The sequence below is a fragment of the Cnephaeus nilssonii genome (genome assembly GCF_951640355.1).
Source record: "Cnephaeus nilssonii genome assembly, chromosome: 8".
Taxonomy (NCBI): Eukaryota; Metazoa; Chordata; class Mammalia; order Chiroptera; family Vespertilionidae; genus Cnephaeus; species Cnephaeus nilssonii.
Genome location: NC_137079.1, coordinates 1,368,335 through 1,386,000, shown reverse-complemented (window position 1 = coordinate 1,386,000; position 17,666 = coordinate 1,368,335). Strand labels below are relative to the sequence as shown.

The following is a 17,666-nucleotide window of genomic DNA, read 5'->3' as shown; positions in this document are numbered from 1 at the left end:
GGAGATTGTTCCAAAGGGACTTCAAAGTGACCGACATGCACATGGAAATATGCTCACATCGCTCATCGTCACAGAAAAGCAAACCAAACTTGCAGTGAGCGCGCACCTCCCAGCTTTGGGACGGCCGACACCAAGACAGGAGGCCAGAGGGGCCAAGAGCACCTGGGGAAGGGCCCTCCTGCACAGTTGATGGGGATGGAAATCGTCCAATCACTGTAAATCAACACAGAATTTCCTCCACAATTAACAACAGCTCTCCCATGCAGTCCCGCCACCGCACTGCTGGGTCTGTGCTCTAAGGAAATAAAAGCAGGTGTCTGAGAGGCCCAGCCCCCCACCTGCAGCGCTATCCGTGAGTCACAATGTGGAAACCACCGAAGTGCCCGGATGAACGGGAAGAAGACGTGGTCCATGCACACACGTTAGAGGACCATTCAGCCACGAGAGTGAAGGCACCTGCTACCAGTAACCCCACGGATGAACCTTGACACATGATGCAGGTGATATAAGTCAGACAAAGACAAATACTCTATGCGGTCACTAATATGTGGAATCAAACACTCACATTTATACAGAACAGAGGGTGTCATGGTGGTTACCAGGATGGGGGTAAGGGGGCAACACGGAACGGTGTTTAAGGGCACGGCCTCATAATAAGTAGGAAATACGCCATGAAGACCCAGTGCAGGCAGGTGAATACAGATAACAACGTTCTATGTAACTATGTCACCTGCTGAGTATTGCTATGATGGCAATCTTAAAATGGCACATCAATGTACCCAAGTAACAAGTGTACACCTCACGTTTACACATTGTTATATGTCAACATAGTCAATAAAAAATGAAAGTGTAAAAAATAAGAGAAAGCTGACTCGGGCTGGTGCCACGTGAGCGTGTCCCTGTGTGGCCAGGGCACTGCCTCTCAGCAAAGCCTTCCCCCCGCCGGGCATAGAACCCCAAGATGGCGCTTGTTTTTATTTCGTTTTGTTGGCTTGACAGTCCCGAGGGATGAACAAATGAAGGAATGAACAAATGAATGGCTTCCATCCAGCTAAGCCAGCTACATGCTGGAGAGGATGTTGGGTGCTGGCTTGGTGACACATCAGGATCCCCCCCCCGCTCCCCCCCCCTCCCCCCCAGTCCTCACACGCTCAGCAGGACCTCACAGGGCCGCTCGCCTGCAGGGACCCGGGTGTCAATAAACTTAAAGTGGTGTGCTGGAAACGTTTTAAGTAAGAAACTTTATATTTTCAAAATATGAAATTCACCATAAATGAATTTAAATACATTACAATATACTGAGATAACAAAAAAGACTAACCTGAGGTTTAAATGTAATAAAAGATAGGGTATATTATTGTAGTTAAGACCACTGACGCTAAACATGTCTTCCTAGGCAAACAAAATGCAGTAATTCTGATGAGAAAACAAACATCACATGCATATCACAGTTTTTTACCCTAAGTCAGACTGAAACTTAATATTTTGAAGTAAACGCGGCATGAAACTTCGTTTTTAAACAAATTCAAACTGGATCTTACAATTTCAGTTTAAGAACTGAAGGTACGGGTCTGTGTTAATTCACTCCTGGAAAAGTTCCTCGCTCACTCGAACCTTAATCTTCTTTCTCACAGAAGAGAGACTTCGTGCATTTAAAAGCTATTTAGTCGAACAGAGTGACTTGAACATTGCCACCATAGACAATGAGCCTTCCTGCTTTGCATAAATTATTTCTCATTAATCGCCCAGCAGGACACGCTCGCTTCAATCACTTCATTGTCAACAGTCTCCGAAGAGCCTGCCTCCAGAGAAGAAGCTATGCGTAACGTTCTCAGAACAAGGTGACAACTAATTTTCACCCTAACAAATAAACATTACAGCCATTTTAAAAAGACTGTGTAATTCAGAGTAATTTCCTAAATTATACTTTTGGCTAATAGTCCCCCTTTGAGACTTAGCGCTCAGGTCCTCACATCCCCCAGCAACCTGGGGCTCTGGGAACATTTCACAGAAACGGAGCAGTCGGCTTCCCAGGACTAATCGCCTTTTCTCCCCGGGACTCTCACAGGCATTCGCTTTCATTCCAGGATGTAATCTAGAGCAGGTCCTGGGTCCGGCGCAGGCCTGTTGCTCAGTGGAAAGAGACGCAAATGCTGGTTGGCAGGAACTCACAGTTTCCCACGGAGCTCCAGGGGAGGAAAGAAATGACTCAGAGAGACAGGACTCAGACTGACAGCTGTCAGAGGAGGGGGCGGGGCTCTGGGGGAAATAGGTAAAGGGATTAAGAAAGGGAAAAAAAAACAATCTCATAAACAGACAACAGCTTGGTGACTGCCAGGGGGAAGAGGGTAGAGATGGTGATGGAGGGAGAGTTCACGTGGGGCCCACAGGTTGAGAACCGCTAGCAGGGTCGCCTAAGACCATTGGGAAACACAGATATTTACATTACGATTCATAACAGTAGCAAAATTACAGTTATGAAGTAGCAACGAAAATAATTTCATGGTTGGGGGTCACCACAACACGAGGAACTGTATTAAAGGGTCGCGGCATCAGGAAGGTTGAGAACCACTGGTCATACAGTCCTTGAGTGCGCTGCTTGGTATCTGCAGGCACAGCACACACAGCGCTGGCAGGCTATGGGCATTCACACACACACACACACACACGTGGACACACGTGCACACACATGCACACAGGGGCATGCACACACACATGCGCGCACACAGTCTGACTGGTAGGACTGAGAATGAATCTCAAAAACATTTTATCCATTTGAATCAAGTCTCTACGGGTGCTAATTTATTTCATCATGCATCAGCATATTTGATGTGTCACATTTTTTATTTGAATTAAATGCCAGTGAAGTGAATTAAAAGGTGGGTGGTATGATAGAGAATGATCCAGAAAGCCAAGTCCTCCATCCACTTCTAACGAGTTGAAGATAGCTCTGGCAGGTTTCCTCAGTGGTTGGAATGTCGGCCCTCGGACTGAAGGGTCCTGGGTTCAATTCAGTCAAAGGCCTGTACCTGGGTTGTAGGATCAGGGCGGGTGCAGGAGGAAACCAATCGACGTGTCTCTCTCACATCAACATTTGTCTCTCTCTGTCTCTCCCCCTCCCTTCCACTCTCTAAGAATCAATGGCCAATATCCCAGGACGAGGATTAACACCCAAAACAAACAAACACAAAGGTCTGAGGCTGCGTCCTGAGCTGCAGCATCTCTCCAAGGCAGCTCTGAACTGTGCCATCGGGAATCGGAGTGGGCCATGCGGAAGCCGTGACAGGAGGCGGCGGCTGTGGTTGCAGAGGGAACATAAAGGAATGGGCCATTTGCATCCCCTGTTATGTAAAGCTTTCACGTTTCCCCTTCACCTTCTGACTGAGCCTCCGAACTGCTGTGAGCTCTTCCCCCTCCGCTCTCTTCCTAATCGGATCTGATGGTCTCCCCTCTTTCCCCGCGCTCCTCGGGGCTCTCTCCCTTTCCTTCCTTACACACGCGGGAGCGGCCGGGACCTTTTCCACTCAGACCTGAACTCACGTGACCCACGCTATGTGCCTCACTCACATGTGTGTCTCTCTCCAGCTCGAACCTGCCCATGTCCTTTGTCCATGAAGAATTCAACTCCAATGGGACATGGGATGGTGGGTACAAGGTGAGTCCGAGGAGGGTCAGGAAGGCAGACGGCATCTGTGTTACATGTGAGGCAATCCCTGTTCATATGCAGGCCGTCTGTTGAGGCCCCTTCCAGACAGGGGAGCCACGGATCATGAAAGGATTCCCTGTTCTTGACGAGGACCTTCCCAGAAAACACCTCTGGACTCACCGTGCCCCCCAGGTGTAGGGAGGATGGGGAGTCTCCGGACTAGAGCCGTGGCTCCTGGACCTTGGGGGACACGCTCAGTGTCACACAGAAGGAGGTGGGAGTCTCCTGCTCTACCCTCAGCTTGTGGACTTGGCCATTAGCCTATGGAATGTTTGCTGTTGTTGTTAAACATTTATTTTATTGATTTCAGAAAGGAAGGGAGAGGGGGAGAGATAGAAACATAAATGACGAGAGAGAGTCATGGATCGCCTGCCTCCTGCACGCCCCGCACTGGGGATCAAGCCCGTAACCCGGGCCTGTGCCCTGACCAGGAATGGAACTGTGACCTCCGGTTCCTAGGTCAATGCTCAACCACTGAGCCAAGCTGGCTGGGCTGCTGCTTTTTTTATTATTATTATTTTCAGTTAAATGCATCTCACAGAGGAAAACATAATAAGTGGACATACTGCTAAGTCCTTTTTTAGGTCAGAAGAAATTGTAAGACTTGTAGAGGCAACTGTTGTCAGAATACTTGCTAAGGCAGATGTCTGTCCCGACAACGAGCACAGAATACTGTTTTACGATCTCAGCTGGCATCTTCAGGTGTACTGGCTCACAGAAACCACGGCTCACTCGGTGGGAGCCACGTCCTGGCTCCTGTACAAGATGGAGGGCTTAATGGGCATGTAGCATTTTTACAGCCTCAACTACACAAAGGGAGGACGGTGGGAGGAATTGCAATTATAAGGAGAAAGAAACAGAAAGGTTCTGATCCATTGTGTTAGTATTTGGTCATTAATTGTATTTAATCACACAAAGTCTTTTCCTTCAAGTAAGATTCATGCAATTCATGTCATAAGAGATTTGCTTTTTTAAAATATGATATTGTTTACGGTTTTATTTCAAAAATTTCAGTGCCTGCCTGAGAATGACCATTCTTACTTATCAAAACTTAATGTAGAAATTTTTTAAAATAAAAAAGCTGCCCAAGGTGAGCGTGTTGGAGGTGAGCGTGTTGGAGGTGAGGTATTGGAGGTGAGCGTGTTGGAGGTGAGGGTGTTGGAGGTGAGGGTGTTAGAGGTGAGGTATTGGAGGTGACTGTGTTGGGGGTGAGGTATTGGAGGTGAGCGTGTTGGAGGTGAGCGTGTTGGAGGTGACTGTGTTGGGGGTGAGGTATTGGAGGTGAGCGTGTTGGAGGTGAGCGCGTTGGAGGTGAGCGTGTTGGAGGTGACTGTGTTGGAGGTGAGGTATTGGAGGTGACTGTGTTGGAGGTGAGGTATTGGAGGTGACTGTGTTGGAGGTGACTGTGTTGGAGGTGAGCGTGTTGGAGGTGACTGCGTTGGAGGTGACTGCGTTGGAGGTGAGCGTGTTGGAGGTGACTGTGTTGGAGGTGAGCGTGTTGGAGGTGACTGTGTTGGAGGTGAGGTATTGGAGGTGACTGTGTTGGAGGTGACTGTGTTGGAGGTGAGGTATTGGAGGTGAGCGTGTTGGAGGTGAGCGCGTTGGAGGTGAGCGTGTTGGAGGTGAGTGTGTTGGAGGTGACTGCATTGGAGGTGAGCGTGTTGGAGGACACTGCGTTGGAGGTGACTGCGTTGGAGGTGAGCGTGTTGGAGGTGAGCGCGTTGGAGGTGAGCGTGTTGGAGGTGACTGTGTTGGAGGTGAGCGTGTTGGAGGTGACTGTGTTGGGGGTGAGGTATTGGAGGTGAGCGTGTTGGAGGTGAGCGCGTTGGAGGTGAGCGTGTTGGAGGTGACTGTGTTGGAGGTGACTGTGTTGGAGGTGAGCGTGTGGGAGGTGAGCGTGTTGGAGGTGACTGTGTTGGGGGTGAGGTATTGGAGGTGATCGTGTTGGAGGTGAGCGCGTTGGAGGTGAGGTATTGGAGGTGACTGTGTTGGAGGTGACTGTGTTGGAGGTGAGCGTGTTGGAGGTGACTGCGTTGGAGGTGAGCGTGTTGGAGGTGACTGTGTTGGGGGTGAGGTATTGGAGGTGAGCGTGTTGGAGGTGAGCGCGTTGGAGGTGAGCGTGTTGGAGGTGACTGTGTTGGAGGTGAGGTATTGGAGGTGACTGTGTTGGAGGTGAGGTATTGGAGGTGACTGTGTTGGAGGTGACTGTGTTGGAGGTGAGCGTGTTGGAGGTGACTGCGTTGGAGGTGACTGCGTTGGAGGTGAGCGTGTTGGAGGTGACTGTGTTGGAGGTGAGCGTGTTGGAGGTGACTGTGTTGGAGGTGAGGTATTGGAGGTGAATGTGTTGGAGGTGACTGTGTTGGAGGTGAGGTATTGGAGGTGAGCGTGTTGGAGGTGAGTGTGTTGGAGGTGACTGCATTGGAGGTGAGCGTGTTGGAGGACACTGCGTTGGAGGTGACTGCGTTGGAGGTGAGCGTGTTGGAGGTGAGCGCGTTGGAGGTGAGCGTGTTGGAGGTGACTGTGTTGGAGGTGAGCGTGTTGGAGGTGACTGTGTTGGGGGTGAGGTATTGGAGGTGAGCGTGTTGGAGGTGAGCGCGTTGGAGGTGAGCGTGTTGGAGGTGACTGTGTTGGAGGTGACTGTGTTGGAGGTGAGCGTGTGGGAGGTGAGCGTGTTGGAGGTGACTGTGTTGGGGGTGAGGTATTGGAGGTGATCGTGTTGGAGGTGAGCGCGTTGGAGGTGAGGTATTGGAGGTGACTGTGTTGGAGGTGACTGTGTTGGAGGTGAGCGTGTTGGAGGTGACTGCGTTGGAGGTGAGCGTGTTGGAGGTGACTGCGTTGGAGGTGAGCGTGTTGGAGGTGACTGTGTTGGAGGTGACTGTGTTGGAGGTGAGCGTGTGGGAGGTGAGCGTGTTGGAGGTGACTGTGTTGGGGGTGAGGTATTGGAGGTGATCGTGTTGGAGGTGAGCGCGTTGGAGGTGAGGTATTGGAGGTGACTGTGTTGGAGGTGACTGTGTTGGAGGTGAGCGTGTTGGAGGTGACTGCGTTGGAGGTGAGCGTGTTGGAGGTGACTGCGTTGGAGGTGAGGTATTGGAGGTGACTGTGTTGGAGGTGACTGTGTTGGAGGTGACTGTGTTGGAGGTGACTGTGTTGGAGGTGAGCGTGTTGGAGGTGACTGCGTTGGAGGTGAGCGTGTTGGAGGTGAGCGCGTTGGAGGTGAGCGTGTTGGAGGTGACTGTGTTGGAGGTGACTGTGTTGGAGGTGAGCGTGTGGGAGGTGAGCGTGTTGGAGGTGACTGTGTTGGGGGTGAGGTATTGGAGGTGATCGTGTTGGAGGTGAGCGCGTTGGAGGTGAGGTATTGGAGGTGACTGTGTTGGAGGTGACTGTGTTGGAGGTGACTGTGTTGGAGGTGAGCGTGTGGGAGGTGAGCGTGTTGGAGGTGACTGTGTTGGGGGTGAGGTATTGGAGGTGATCGTGTTGGAGGTGAGCGCGTTGGAGGTGAGGTATTGGAGGTGACTGTGTTGGAGGTGACTGTGTTGGAGGTGAGCGTGTTGGAGGTGACTGCGTTGGAGGTGAGCGTGTTGGAGGTGACTGTGTTGGGGGTGAGGTATTGGAGGTGAGCGTGTTGGAGGTGAGCGCGTTGGAGGTGAGCGTGTTGGAGGTGACTGTGTTGGAGGTGAGGTATTGGAGGTGACTGTGTTGGAGGTGAGGTATTGGAGGTGACTGTGTTGGAGGTGACTGTGTTGGAGGTGAGCGTGTTGGAGGTGACTGCGTTGGAGGTGACTGCGTTGGAGGTGAGCGTGTTGGAGGTGACTGTGTTGGAGGTGAGCGTGTTGGAGGTGACTGTGTTGGAGGTGAGGTATTGGAGGTGAATGTGTTGGAGGTGACTGTGTTGGAGGTGAGGTATTGGAGGTGAGCGTGTTGGAGGTGAGTGTGTTGGAGGTGACTGCATTGGAGGTGAGCGTGTTGGAGGACACTGCGTTGGAGGTGACTGCGTTGGAGGTGAGCGTGTTGGAGGTGAGCGCGTTGGAGGTGAGCGTGTTGGAGGTGACTGTGTTGGAGGTGAGCGTGTTGGAGGTGACTGTGTTGGGGGTGAGGTATTGGAGGTGAGCGTGTTGGAGGTGAGCGCGTTGGAGGTGAGCGTGTTGGAGGTGACTGTGTTGGAGGTGACTGTGTTGGAGGTGAGCGTGTGGGAGGTGAGCGTGTTGGAGGTGACTGTGTTGGGGGTGAGGTATTGGAGGTGATCGTGTTGGAGGTGAGCGCGTTGGAGGTGAGGTATTGGAGGTGACTGTGTTGGAGGTGACTGTGTTGGAGGTGAGCGTGTTGGAGGTGACTGCGTTGGAGGTGAGCGTGTTGGAGGTGACTGCGTTGGAGGTGACTGCGTTGGAGGTGAGCGTGTTGGAGGTGACTGTGTTGGAGGTAAGGTATTGGAGGTGACTGTGTTGGAGGTGACTGTGTTGGAGGTGAGCGTGTTGGAGGTGACTGCGTTGGAGGTGAGCGTGTTGGAGGTGACTGTGTTGGAGGTGAGGTATTGGAGGTGAGCGTGTTGGAGGTGAGCGTGTTGGAGGTGACTGCGTAGGAGGTGAGCGTGTTGGAGGTGACTGCGTTGGAGGTGACTGCGTTGGAGGTGAGCGTGTTGGAGGTGACTGTGTTGGGGGTGAGGTATTGGAGGTGAGCGTGTTGGAGGTGAGCGCGTTGGAGGTGACTGCGTTGGAGGTGACTGCGTTGGAGGTGAGCGTGTTGGAGGTGACTGTGTTGGAGGTAAGGTATTGGAGGTGACTGTGTTGGAGGTGACTGTGTTGGAGGTGAGCGTGTTGGAGGTGACTGCGTTGGAGGTGAGCGTGTTGGAGGTGACTGTGTTGGAGGTGAGGTATTGGAGGTGAGCGTGTTGGAGGTGAGCGTGTTGGAGGTGACTGCGTAGGAGGTGAGCGTGTTGGAGGTGACTGCGTTGGAGGTGACTGCGTTGGAGGTGAGCGTGTTGGAGGTGACTGTGTTGGGGGTGAGGTATTGGAGGTGAGCGTGTTGGAGGTGAGCGCGTTGGAGGTGAGCGCGTTGGAGGTGACTGTGTTGGGGGTGAGGTATTGGAGGTGAGCGCGTTGGAGGTGAGCGCGTTGGAGGTGAGCGCGTTGGAGGTGAGCGTGTTGGAGGTGACTGCGTTGGAGGTGAGCGTGTTGGAGGTGACTGTGTTGGAGGTGAGGTATTGGAGGTGAGCGTGTTGGAGGTGAGCGTGTTGGAGGTGACTGCGTAGGAGGTGAGCGTGTTGGAGGTGACTGCGTTGGAGGTGACTGTGTTGGAGGTGAGCGTGTTGGAGGTGACTGTGTTGGGGGTGAGGTATTGGAGGTGAGCGTGTTGGAGGTGAGCGCGTTGGAGGTGAGCGCGTTGGAGGTGAGCGTGTTGGAGGTGACTGTGTTGGAGGTGACTGTGTTGGAGGTGAGCGTGTTGGAGGTGACTGCGTTGGAGGTGAGCGTGTTGGAGGTGACTGCGTTGGAGGTGACTGCGTTGGAGGTGAGCGTGTTGGAGGTGACTGTGTTGGGGGTGAGGTATTGGAGGTGAGCGTGTTGGAGGTGAGCGCGTTGGAGGTGAGTGTGTTGGAGGTGAGCACGTTGGAGGTGAGCGTGTTGGAGGTGAGGTATTGGAGGTGACTGTGTTGGGGGTGAGGTATTGGAGGTAAGCGTGTTGGAGGTGAGCGCGTTGGAGGTGAGCGTGTTGGAGGTGAGCGCGTTGGAGGTGAGCGTGTTGGAGGTGACTGTGTTGGAGGTGAGCGTGTTGGAGGTGACTGTGTTGGAGGTGAGTGCGTTGGAGGTGAGCGTGTTGGAGGTGACTATGTTGGATGGAGGTCACCATGTTGGGTGGAGGTGACTGTGTTGGGTGGAGATGACTGTGTTGGATGGAGGGCACCATGTTGGGTGGAGGTGACTGTGTTGGGTGGAGGTGACCGTGTTGGATGGAGGTCACCGTGTTGGGTGGAGGTCACCACAGCTTACTACGCGGAATGGATTCTAAATGTAACGGGGTCTTTGAAGATTCTATGGGAACGCGTCAGCCCCACGCTCATGTGAACGTCTGCCCTGGTTTCGGGCCGATGCGCTGGTGGGCATTACTGACACATCAAACGGTTATTTGACAATAAAATCACCAGCTGACGTTGCCGCAGGAGAATCATATGTATCATCACTGTAATTGACTGAAGCAGAGGCCTGACCACTCAGGAGAAAGGGGGCTTTCCCATGACGTGCTCAGCGATGAGAGGACTGTCAGGTTAGAGGCGAGATCCATGTAATCTAAAAACGTGCCGCACTGAAGCCATCTCACCGGCACCGGCTCTCAGGAGAAGCTGCTCGTCAGCATCGGACCGAGCGACCGGACACCAAGGCCATCGGTGCTCTGCGTTGTCCCTATGGCGTCGCTCCCCGAGAAGTCCCTGTGTGGACGCAGCGCTGGGATTAGACACATGTGTGCTGCCGTGGGGGTCCTGGAGGTTTGAAATGCTCTCAGATGATGCCTTTCCGGGCCACGTGACAGTCACGCGGAAACCTGTCAAGCTGGGGTTTCTGTAAAGGACACGCCGCCAGAGCACCTGCCGTGGCCGGTGAGAGCAGTCAGGGTCCCACGTGCTTGCGGTGGCGTCGGCAGGTGCGGAGCCCAGCAGGGGCACCCGAGGGCGGGCAGCGGCCCTCACCAGCGGCTCCTCCGGGCCCCGCGGACCCCAGACCCAAGGGCGCGGCTCCGGCTGGACTTGACCGCCACGGGAGCTCGTCTCTCGTGCTGCCTGAAGAAGCCGGGGTCGGAAAACCCACATCTCCCGTGGCGGCTCCAGAAAACCAGTCACGGACCGGAAGCCGTTGACGTGTGGTAACTGACATGTCAGACACCGCGGACTCTGAGCAAAGGAGGCGGCGCGGCCGGGGCGTCCCCCAGGAAAAGCCGGCGGCAGCAGCACCCCGTCGGCTCCCTTGGCTTCCGTTTCTCAGTCGCATTTGGAATTTCTAACCAAACCTCCGTCCCTGTGTGTCCACGTGGAGGTGGGCCTCAGGTGGCCGTGAGCTGTGTCCCCTCCGTGTCCCTGCACCCGGCACAGGTGACCGGCTCCGCTCACGCTGCCTCTGCCCTCGGAGGGCGCTGACCCTGGTCTCCAGGGAGCTCTGCTCCGGCTGCGTTTCTCCCCCAGGAGGCGGCTGAGACCTGCTCTCCTCCCCAGGGCGCTCGGGAGTCTCCAAAACCGCAGCCGCCCAGTCAGCGTGCTCCGTTTCGGGAACATTCGGAAAACACGGACGATGCCTCTGCCCGGGCATTGGGCACAGGGTCTTTCTCAAGTTGACTGGTTTGCTCTAAGGTTGGACCAATCACATGAGAAGCTCAGAACTTTAGATAACCCATCAGTAACCCTAAATGTCCACTGAAAGCTGACTTTTAACCCTTTGCACTCACTTGCTGTTTTCTCGATTCCTTTATTCTACTCGGGATTTAATTTTGTAAATACCCCAGATTTTACAAAGCGCGGCAGTAGAATAAAAAACTGGAGTTTCTTTTCATACAAACTTACTTATTTAATGTAAGAAAAGCCCAAATAAAGGAGGAGGGATGGAGGGAGGGAAGGGATGGGCTACAGATGCTAACCGTGTCGAGTCACACTCGACACCCGAGTGCAAAAGGTTAAATACCAATGAAGATTAAAAAACTATATGCACTTCAAAGTCACATGCTATTGTTGTTTAAAAACACACTAGAGGCCCAGTGCATGAAATTCGTGCACTGGGGGGAGGGGTTGGGGAGAGGGGTCCCTCAGCCTGGCCTGAGCCCTCTCGCAGTCTGGGAGCCCTTGAGGGATGTCTGACTGATGGCTTAGGCCCAGGGGAGCAGGCCTAAGCTGGCAGTCAGACATCCTTAGCGCTGCCACAGAGGCGGGAGAGGCTCCCCTGTGGGAGCACACTGACCACCAGGGAGCAGCTCCTGTGTTGAGCGTCTGCCCCCTGGTGGTCAGTGCAATTCATAGCGACCAGTCATTCTGCTGTTAGGTCGATTTGCATATTAGCCTTTTATTATAGAGGATTTTAATTGATTTCAGAGAGAGGAAGGGAGAGGGAGAAAGAGAAACATCCATGATGAGAGAGAATTATGAATTGGTTGCCTCCTGCACACTCCCCACTGGGGATTGAGCTCATAACCTGGGCATGTGACCTGACTGGGACTCGATCCATGACCTCCTGGTTCATAGGCTGATGCTCAACCACTGAGCCACACCGGCCGGGCAATATATTCTTAATTTTTAGGGCATTTTTCCCTATATTCCCTCAGGTAAGCCTTCAGACAATTATATTCCCTTTTAAAGATAAAGAAACAGAGGCCCAGGGAGGGGAAGAATTTAGACGATGTTCTCAGTTCTGAGGTCAGTTCTCCCGACTCAGCAGATGCCTGGACTTTCAACATGGTACCCAAGCCAACACATTTCCCTTCATTCAACAGAGGGATCATCAGAGTAAGCGAGAACTGAACGGCGGACTATTTTTTCTGACGGGCCTGTGTGCCCACTGCCTAAATCTCCACTTTAAGTCACTTCATTGAAAGAAAAAATAATGTCATTTAAGTCATAGAGACTCTTTTTTTCAAAGCACCGGTTACAGAAAGTCACAACCAACCGCGGAATCCAGAACTCCCAACACTCTCCCTTCCCCTGAGTGTCCCTTGGGATTTGCTGACACCCTTTTCCATACACACAGAGCCTGGGAGCAAGTGGCGTGATGAGGCGATGTCTCCACAGCATCAGATCCCGTCGCCGGGGCCTCCTTGGCCCTGCCCTTTCCCCCGGGGTGAGGCTTGCCTGCTCTTCCTCGGGAACACGTGACCACGCCTCGCCCACGGCCCCCACACAGGGTTCATGTTTATAGGATGATGCTTATTCTTCACGTGTGACAGGGACACTTACTTCAGGTGCTTCATATTGACAGTAAATTGAACAACTGGCTTGCCCAGCGTGCGCCTGGGTACCGCCCACGGTGCTTTCACAAGGTTCTTGTGGAGTAAACACTCGTGCTGATTAAAGACTCTAAAAATGCATGTGTTCAACGTCCTGGCTAGTTTCAGGTATGTGTCTCATGGAAAATACAGATATTTATAAACACACTTGGACATTTATCTCAGAATTATGTGAAATAGAACAGAAAAAAAACACCAAAATATAAAGTAGAAAAACAAGGTAGATCACGAAAATTGGAAATTTGAAAAAATAAGAAAATAAGAAACAAAATATAAATCATTTTAATGCGAAGTGGGAAGAGCAGGTTAATAGTTTTATTTGCCATATGCTTAACCTTATCTATTTCTTCTTAAGAGCCTTTTCCAGCGAGGTCGTGGGTGAGAGCTATTTGCTGAGAAGTTTGCTGTTTATGTAAATGAGCGCTTCCTGCACATGCTCACTGCCCTGCTCTTGCCGATGTCTCCACAGAGAAGGAGCCGTAGGACAGGAAGGGCTCTGGGCAGTGGACTATTTTCTCTCTGTTAAACAGTGCAATCTGGGAGAGTTAATGCTTATGGACGTGAAATGAAAGACTAGGCTCTGAGCCCTATAGTGATATAAGTGAGATTGTCTATTTCTCTTTCTAGCATAATGTAGAACCACCTCACTCCCCAGAAAATCCTACCATCAGCCCCTGCCAGTGGTTCCGTGGGTCGTAGCACAGTCCCATACACCAAAAGGCTGCGAGTTCAGGTCCTTGTCAGGTCATATACCCCGGTGGCAGGTTCGATCCCTGGAAACATCAATGTTTCTCTCTCCCCATCCCTGACTCCCTTCCACTCTCTTAAAAAATCAATGGACAAGTATCCTTGGGTGAGGGTCAGCAGCCACCACAGCAATCCAACTATAGCCCTGGTCGGGCGGTTCTGTTGGTTGAAGCATCGTCCTGTACACTAATAGGTTTTGGATTCGATTCCTGGTCAGGACACACACCTAGTTTGCAGGTCTGATTCCTGGTCAGGGCATATACAGGAGGCAACTGATCCATGTTTCTCTCCCACGTCAATGGCTCTCTTTCCCTTCCTTCCTTTCTCTCTAAAAAATGAATAAACGTTTACTCAGATGAGGATACAAATGAACCCAACTATAAAATGCACTAATAAGTCACAGAGGAATGACTGCCGTGACCTAAAGTGGGACAGAGACCCTCCCCACAGGTGGCTGTGGGCCTGGGGTCCCCCCTGGGGAGGGGCCAGCATTCATCAGGACGGGGCTGCACAGCCCCGTGACCTGGGGGCAGGGCTCCTGTGCAGGGAACGCCGAGCCTTCAAGCAGGTGTACAGCGCCCACCTAGGGAACACCCCGCACGGACGGACTTCAAGGCCAGGGTTCGCCCCGACTTCATGATGTGCCAGCGACAGAGCGGAGGGGCACTGTGGCAAGTGCTCAAAATGTCCTCTTACCACCTCCTCTCCGAAGGTGCTTGCATAGTCTTCATTCAAAAATGCATTATTCATGCATCACTTCCAGCTATTGTTGCCTCCGTTATTTAACCAACAAAGCAATATCCTGTGTTTATCAGCTGGCACCGGGTGAATGCACCGGGCTCACACGGGCAGTGGCGGCAGGTTTATCAGGCATTCCGTTAGACACCCGAGGAGAATGAAGTGGGAGTGTATTTCATATGAACTGATAGAGATCTACCCCTCCTGGGGAGACGCGCTCGCCTGACGCTGGTCAGCACCGAACAGAGAAAACGCATCGACTCTGGAGTGGAAACGGCACAGCAAGGCGGCCCAGAGCACGATTTCCAATAAGAAATGACGGGTGTTTATTTTTTAATCACTGATGTACTGGTTCTGTGAATATTTAATGAGTTTTTTTAAAAATTATTAAAATTTATCTTTTTACGTTACTCTCACCTGACAAACTCACACGTTTTCCTCATATAGTCAGTACTTCTGTGTTGTTGTTTTTTTTAATATTTTTCATTGATTTTTTTTTAGAGAGAGGAAGGGAGGGGGAGAGAAACATCCATGTGAAAACAGAATATGGATCGGCTGCCTCCTGCACACCCCCTACTGGGGATGTTTAGCACTACTCATGGGGACAGTTGCACAGGGTCCCTGTGGATACCAAAGGAATCAATGACAGAAAGTCGTGGACAGAAGATGCGTAGATGCGACAAAGCCCCGGTGAGTCTGACCCGGGCGTCGGGGTGGTCGTCAGGGTCCTGACGGAGCTGGAGACCTGACCCAGGCAGGTGCCCTGACTGGGAATCGAAATGACAACCTTCCCGGGCATGAGATGATGCTCCCACCCACCGACCTTACTGCCAGGGCCGTCAGCACTTCATTCCTACACCCGAAAGGGGCACATCACAGCGCTGGCGAAGACACTGAGGTCATGGTCAAGCTGCTTGTTATCGTTAGCGTGAAACCCACACATGGGGCAAGGCGTTCGTTCTCCTCTCGCTGATTCACGCATCTGTCCCCAGGGTCCAGGCAGGTGACTAGCCCAGGATGGTTAATAAATACTCATGGGATCAAGTCAGTACCATCTTATCCACCAAGAGCAAGTGACATAGCAGGAGCTGCAGGGAGTAGTTACACCCGTGACCCTGGACCCTGACGACCACCCCGATACCCGGGTCAGACTCGCCGGGGCTTTGTCGCATCTACGCATCTTCTGTCCAAGACTTTCTGTCATCGATTCCTTCCCCTGGTCTCCACAGGGACCCTGTGCAACTGTCCCCATGAGTAATGCTGTTGACGACATTTCTAGATTGAAACTCCGTGAAGGCAAGGACTTGGCCCACAGCCTAGACAAGCAGGTGCACGTTTCGATGAGATGAATGAATGAATGAATGAATGAATGAACGAACGAACGAATGTGGTCTAAGGAGACGACCTCCCCGGCAGAGAAGGAAGTAGAGTTGATGTCAGCTGCAGGAGGGCCTTGCCGACATGTGAACTGGGGTTCCTCTAGCTGCCAAGCCCTGCTCCTCGCACAGGACGAGAAACCTTCCCAGTGCTACACTGTTGCCTAAAACTATTTTTGCATTTAGAGATGAGATTTCTGTCAAAGCCAAATGTTATTAGGAGAGAACAACTGCCTAGTATTGGGTTTCCTTCCCAGTTACTCTTTATACCACAAATATACACGTTGTATGAATTGCTGGGTTGGCCGTGATTACCCACTCTGTGCACTCTATGCTGATTTTCACTAAAATGTAAAGCTTACTGCACAATGGATAGTGGCCCCACGAGATCTCTGAATATACCTCCACCTTCCAAGGAAAGCGACGCACAAAAGCTGATTAGTCTGCAAAGTATTTAGAGAGATGATCGTCTTCATCAGGAGACGGGTTGCTCAAAGGAGCCGATGGTGGCATCGACACCAGGAACACAGGCTGTGAGCTGGGCTGCACGCCCTGTCTGAGCAGTTCCTGCCGCGGCTGGAATGCATCAGGGCCCTTCAAGACAGACTCTGTAACATCAGAACGACGTTGCTCACATTGCCTGAGATCGATCTATCTATCTATCATCTATCTATCTATCTATCTATCTATCTATCTATCTATCTATCTATCTATCATCTATCTATCTATAAAGAGGAAATATGCACATTAGCCCGGGATGCCTTAACGGGTCATGACCAGACAGGAGGAGTGTGCGTGCTCAGGTGAGGCCCGGAGTGGAGACGGAGACAGAGACAGGGGCCGACAAGCACGGACAGGGACAGGGGGGCCGGCCCGCAGCCTCCGCGGCTGAGCGCAGGCCCGGAGAGGAGAGGTCGGGCCCGCCTCCGTGGAATCGGCGCAGCTCCCTCCCACCTCCCGTGGAATCAGCGCGGCTCCCTCCCACCTCCCGTAGGTGCCGGCGGCTCGCTTCTACCTCCTGCGGAAGCCGCCGCCGGCACCCACGGGAGGTGGGAGGGAAAGCAGTGTGGCTCCCAGCAGCGCTGCAGTTCCCGCCAGCTCCCGCGGAATCGGCGGGCGGCCCACTGCACGCGATATCACACGATGGGCTACTAGTCCATTAATAACAAGATAATCATAATGGTAGTTGTCCGATATAGTACATACCACCCAGACTCACCATCCATGACTGAACCATATCTGCATATACTGGTCATATTCTATCTAGTAGACTCTAGCAATTCCTACAAGATGATCCAAGTAGACTACGGGATCCCTGAGGAAAAAGCTTTCCTTTCTTCCTTAATATCCTGCCTCACCCAGCACAACCTAGAGCAGAATATACAAAAATAAGTAAATCGCCCAGCGGGCATGGAGGCTCAGAGGTTGAGCATCAATCTACGAACCAGGAGGTCACATTTTGATTCCCAGGCAGGGCACATGCGAGGGTTATGGGCTACATTCCCAATGTGGGGGCGCGCAGGAGGCAGCCGATCCATGATTCTCTCTCATCACTGATGTTCCTGTCTCTCTCCCTCTCCCTTCCTCTCTGAAATCAATAAAGATATCTATATATATAAAAGCCTAAGTGACCCTTACGACAGAATGACTGGAATGACCGGTTGCTATGACACGTACTGACCACCAGGGGGCAGACGCTCAACACAGGAGCTGCCCCAGGACCCCCATCGCTGATGGGGCCTGCCGGTCAACCCCCGGTCCCTCACCCTGGCCAGTAGGTCCCAATCGCCCTATTGGGGCTGGCCCCCCAGGCCTGGAGCGGGGAACTGGCGGTGGGTGGATAGGGAAGGAGGAGGCGGGGAACCTGATTGGCCCTGATCCCCGGCCAGGCCTACGGACCCCACCCATGCATGGACGTGCATCAGGCCTCTGGTATTTAATAACTAAATAAATAAATTTTGCTGAAAAAGAAATGTATAAAGGAGAGAGAAAGAAGGAGGGAGGGAGGGAGGGAGGGAGGGAGGGAGGGAGGGAGGGAGGGAGGGAGGGAGGGAGGGAGGGGGAGAGAGAGAGAGAGAGAGAGAGAGAGAAAGAGAGAGAGAGAGAGAGAGAGAGAGAGAGAGAGAGAG

The 17,666-nt window shown here is 52.4% G+C and overlaps 1 protein-coding gene across 1 annotated transcript in view; it reads right to left on the bottom strand.

The window, feature by feature from the left end:
* Positions 1-17,666, bottom strand: part of CSMD1 (CUB and Sushi multiple domains 1) — a gene marked incomplete at its 5' end in the record, with an annotated part of 729,782 nt that overhangs the window by 431,491 nt on the left and 280,625 nt on the right. The gene's annotated exons all lie outside the window — the stretch shown is intronic.